Genomic DNA, 6,034 nt, shown 5'->3' on the forward strand with positions numbered 1-6,034 from the left:
TGCTCAAATATTCGCAAAAAATGTATAAAATCGCCCATATCTCAGTTCGCGATATTTGAAAAAGTGACTTCGCTCAAAACAATAGAACTCAATAGGGTATCAATATTTTTTCATGAAATTTTCAGAATCAACGTAGAATCGCCTCATGACCTTAAGTTTTGTATTAAAATTTTGAGTTAGGCCTTTAAAAAAATTTGGCGGTCAAATTCTGAAAAATGCCCGGCAAATTTCAGAATTTGGCCGCCAAATTTTTTTAAAGGCCTAACTCAAAATTTTAATACAAAACTTAAGGTCATGAGGCGATTCTACGTTGATTCTGAAAATTTCAGGAAAAAATATTGATACCCTATTGAGTTCTATTGTTTTGAGCGAAGTCACTTTTGCAAATATCGCGAACTGAGATATAGGCGATTTTGTTCATTTTTTGTGATTATTTGAACACAGAATCCACAGTTAGGTAGATATTGAGCTGATAATCATAGAGAATGTGTAGTTTATGCTTACCTTTCATATAAAGTTAGTTTCATTAAAAAATATTGATATTTGACTAATTTATGGGCCAAAATCGATCAAATTTAGTGCGTATGCCCAAATATGGGCATATAGTTTTTAGCTCATAACTCAGTCATTTTTTGTCCAATCTTGATGAAACTTCATATACGAGTTCAAGGGACCACTAGCTACAAGTAAAGCACCTAAAATCTGGGTTTTGGGCATGTTCGGGGTATTTGGCTAGATTGGGCCTAATTTGGACCAAATATGGGCGTGGCTGCCCCGCGGGCACCGTTTGGCGGTTGGGGTCCGGGTCCCCCTCAAAAGTTCGGTCACCGGTCCTAGTTTGTTGGTCAACTGCTATCTCGAAACCAAGTTTCACAAAAAAATCAGGGTGAACCCCCCCCCCCCCCCCCCCCCCCTTAAAACGGGTAATAAAACAGAACTGGTAATTGGTAGAAAGAATAAGACATTCATTGTTAAAATAAACTTCAAACAAGAGCGAATTTTAACACGTACAAAGAAACCTGAAACCACAATATCTCCACATCTCATGTCGAAAATAACGGTTCCCTGTTAGCCAACACGTCGAATAGCTTTACATCACTTCTGAGATAACAGTAAAACATGTATGGTTTGATCGTATCTGGTATGATACCAGCGATATCATGAAATGCAACATGATACGCCGAAATGAAACTTAGATTCTTTAACATGACGGACAGTTTGGCAAGATACTGTTGGAAAGAAGTAAGATGAGACAAATCACTGGCTATTTTGTTTCCACAGGAAGTTCAACTAATCTGATTAGAAATCAGAGAAATATACAGATCACGTGTAAACAAGAACTAGTCTGATTAAATCAGCTACTCTTTCTGACAAGACATCACGAACCGATAGACCGTAAATGGGTATATGCTGTCTTCGTGCACTAGAATAGTTCGACACGCATGGCTAATTCTGTTTTGTGCTGTTGTTATTTTTAAGCTGTTGACTTTTCACTGTTATTTATATTCATGTTGAAAGGCAAAAATGCTTCAAACTCATGATAATTCTTTAAATTGAACCTGAAGGAAAATAAAAATGCTTCAAACTCATGATAATTCTTTAAATTTAACTTCAAGTGTGTAATTGACCATTTGCATTTGATTTGGATTATCTTGATTCTTGACGAACGAGAAATCGAATCAGGTTCGATCAGCTCAGCTCAGCTAGGACGAGCAAAGTGTGCGCGCGTCGCGTGCTCAGAAAAACAATAATTGGCTTGAAAGCGCGGACGTAATATAAACTTAGAAGCTCGCCGCCGACTAAAAGTCACAAATTTTTGGAGCTCATATAAATCCCCACGAGCCGGTGACCCGTGACAGTGTATATAAATACCTTTAATCAGACTAAATCTCAGGTAAGGGTTAAAATTCTCGAATCACATGACTCATCACTCAATGACGTTGCCACAGATGTGGTGTTCGAAATTAATATGTATTGGACCATCAAAAAACTTTGTAGCACTACGTGATATACAACTACAATGACCGATATAGTTAATGGTAGAAGGTTGTGGCGTGTGTCCCAGCCTATATTGTCAAATACCTGTCACTTTCTGGTCAAGGCAAGTCATCCCTAATTTAAAAGATCGCTGGCAAATAAAAGCTTTCTTGATTTATCTCTGAACCATGGAACCATAGGCATAAAATGACAAATTGCATCGAATGCCTCATTTCGGAGCTTACGTCACATGTCAAAAATTAAATCCATAGAATAATTAAATATCTGTATCATGTTGTTAGCACACGAAAGCTACTGAACTGTCAAATCTTAAGATAACTCAACTTAATGTGTGATGAGTGATCATGAGGAGACGAAGCTGAAAATAGCAGTCGTTATTTGTGAAAGTTAAAGAAAATATCAAGATAACTCCACATGTAAGAAAAGTAGCGGGAATAAAAACTATAAAGTAGCTGATAGTATAAATTTGTAAAAATGCTAGACAAAAATTCGTGCTCCAGGAGAGGCTCGAACTCTCAACCTTCGCATTGCTAAGCCTGTACTGCTTATAAGTACGACGCGCTAACCGATTGTGCCACTGGAGCTCTGTCCAATAAACGAATACAGTCTCCATATTCTAGTGCAAATTTCCATGATATGCGTTAAGTGGCATAGGCGATTAAGTCATAAGGTCATCATTGTTCTCTCTTCGATAAAGCAGGAAAGTTTCTGTTCGTGTATCTTGCAAAATGACATCCCGAAACATGCTTACTCGATAAATATAATATGTGCATTACACGTCATGTCACCTGATATACATGGTTACAGACCGCAGTTAGGAACAATATACCCCGTCACTGTAGGCTTGGGGATAGTTAACACATTACTTAATCACTTACACTAGTGTAATTATAACACAATTGTTGTGTGTAAAACTGATTAAGGAGGACAAGGGGGTTAAAAATCGGCTAAAAAGTGGTTACATTAAAATATTCAAGTGTACACTCAGTTTGTTTCAGGTCTCACAATATATCGGATGTAATAAAGCACATTTCACACACTGACCTTACTTCTACCAGCAAATTTAAAGACGGGTTGCGCTGATTTAAAGACGGTGAAGCCTTTAAAATGGTCAAAATTAAAGACGCTGAGTGAACCGTCTTTATATTTAAACGAACTGAGTATAGTTTGAGAGCTGGTAAAATTTTCCAGATTTGGGCTAAGATTAGTGATCACAGGCACGAATTTCTTGTCTAAATAGTAGAACCTCCTTATACCGGGCCTCTCAGGGGAAAAGAAAGGAGCACATGTTCCCAATAGCATATCTCTAGCCAATCGAATAACCTATCAAGCGTCTCACATAGCGCATTAGGCTGATTAGGGGTCTTATACTCACGTATCGTGTTGTGATGGAATACAGCTGGGTGTGTGCTGAAACCACCACATAATGTGAACCCTGATAAATCTAATCTCTGACACGAACTAGCCGAATACTGGCTAATAAACTAAGAAATAAACAGTCAGTTGCATTATTAAACGCATCACCCTTAAATTTAATAATACAAAATCCACTTCTAAATCCCATATATAGTTTAATGAAGCCCTCAATCTGTCAAGAATTTAATGGATTAGAACTTTTAATGATTTACGAAGAAAAATTGATTATTACATCTCCAGTATCTACTTTCCAGCCAATGTGCACTTGATACATGAACAATGAACATACCCAACATAATATGCGGATATTGGATATAACTGTTCATATAATTGAGTGGAATGTAAACTGATAAAAAGAACTCGCAGGTCATCTAGCCAGACATGAAGAACTTCTGAGTCATCAACTTCTCTTCTGGGAACCCCTTCAAGGACATCGTCGAAGGGGAAGACCACACCTCACATATATTGACATCCTTCGGAAGGACACGGGGCTTGACGACAGCAAGAAGATTAACAAACTCATGCTGGATAGACAGATTTGGAAAAAAACTATCTCTGTTCGGACGTTGAAGCCGCCCTAAGTCGAGTAAGTCAAATAAGAACATAACAATAAAACGTGTAGTATCAGCTGACCGGAGAGGGCCTTGGAAGACTGTTGTTATTCTGAGACGCTATATTAACATAAATACAATCCTAAACATTAGCTTCACAGATCACGATGAAGCTAACATTACTTTCCTTGTGTATAGTTTTCTATTTATAATTAATGTGTACTTTAAAGAGACGATGTCAGGGCTTTACTGGACAAAACTAAAGCTGTTTCAGTGGATCCTTACTTTACTGGACAAAACTAAAGCTGTTTCAGTGGATCCCTAGTAACACGTAATATTATACATACTAATATGGTGAATGCTTTCAGATTTCAATATCACATCTTGATATCTATCATGTTCTTTGTATATGTTTAATATTTGACTAACTGCGATGAAAACGATGGGAAAATGTTCACCAAAGTCCAGCCAACATGTTAAAAAACACTACAGATCTGCATTGTATGACAGTTTTAGAAAAGCATCACTAGAATGGTGATTTTCCGTCCATACATTAGAGAATTATACTCAGTTAGAGCCATATTAAGTATAATGGTATCCAACCAGTTACCAAGGGCCATTTCTACGAATTAACTATTTGCTACCAAATCATATTATACACTTATATACCACCTGGGAGTGTCAAGTACCGGTATACTTGACAGGAACATACTACTTCAGTTCCTGTCAAGTATACCGGTACTTGACAGGAACTGAAGTAGTAAGTGGGACTAGTCAGGAAGTGCACCACTTCTCCATCGTGACACGGAATTTTCCAACGTGTCAGTATTTAATATTTATCCACGTGACGGTATTCGCCCACGTGTCAGCATTTGCCCACGTGTCAGCATTTGCCCACGTGTCAGAATGTACGGTCCCTGACCACTGACCAGGTAATGCTTCACAGCTATCACGTGTCAAGTTGAAGGGTCTGGTTGATTAAACTGCAGCGACTTCAGGTCGGGTTTTAAGGTGGTGGAAATATGGCTCTCCCTTTATCGATTATTGGTGGATTTGAAGCAATGTATAATAAATATAAATATTAAATATACTATCTTATTTAAGTTTTTGTGAATTTAGTGTGCCCTTAGCTGATCAGATACTTACTTTAGGTTAATCAGGTATTGCTTATGGATAACAGTTTCAAGTGCCTTCTCCTATCAATCCAGGCTTAAATATTTTTGGGGATTCTATTCAAGAAGAAAATTATAATTTCAGCGTTAAAGGTTTTCCGAAGCTTCACCATACCCCCACAATATAAGACAAATAACCCCCACCCAATCTATTTATGTACCATAAAGAAGGTGAGCTCCGATATTATTATATTATGGTCCCTGCATTTGTTAAATACTACAATGTTACACTCAGTATAGTAGTATTATATAATATAACTATAGTACATATTATAATAATATAATGGAAAATGTATAGATGACTTATAAACGTCTCTATACATTTTAATGTACTGAGTAACTTGAGAGTTAGGTACATTACACATTTTAATGTACTGCCACAACCGATGATTCTGGTGCAAGTCTCTTTTTTCCCGTTGTTATGTGACCTTGAAAAGAACAGATTTAAGCTCCACAAAGTAACTTATTGACAATCATTCAAAATATGCTGCACCTCCCAGTTGCGCACGTGAGCTTTGCACTATCAACAGATGTACAGAGTATGGCATACAAGATTTTAATATTTCACTTGCAACCAATCCACAGACTAGGGTAGCCACTAAAAGCCACTACAAGCCACTGCCCCATAATTTTCTAAGAAACATACATGTTAGGAGATAATGAAATGAGATGTGACGAGTCCATAATGAAAAGATAATATATATGCGCATATATAATATATATATATATGCGCATATTACGCACATTGAGATCAAACATATTGGGTTGATGAAAACTAAATTATAATAAATGGCTAACATGTTATAAGAAATAATTAAGAATCTCGAGTAAAAGCTCTCCATTGCAATTAACATGATTTATAATTCTTATAAGCTAAATTAGTATAAAATGCGATAA

At 36.9% G+C, this 6,034-nt stretch overlaps 1 non-coding gene across 1 annotated transcript; it reads right to left on the minus strand.

The window, feature by feature from the left end:
• Positions 1-2,490: 2,490 nt before the first annotated feature.
• Trnai-uau (transfer RNA isoleucine (anticodon UAU)) lies at positions 2,491-2,582 on the minus strand. Its single transcript is given in 2 exon segments — positions 2,491-2,526; positions 2,545-2,582. It is a non-coding gene; the product is annotated as a tRNA-Ile (tRNA).
• Positions 2,583-6,034: the final 3,452 nt, after the last annotated feature.

This window comes from Bolinopsis microptera, chromosome 8 (genome assembly GCF_026151205.1).
Source record: "Bolinopsis microptera isolate Bmic1 chromosome 8, MBARI_Bmic_1.0, whole genome shotgun sequence".
Classification (NCBI taxonomy): Eukaryota; Metazoa; Ctenophora; class Tentaculata; order Lobata; family Bolinopsidae; genus Bolinopsis; species Bolinopsis microptera.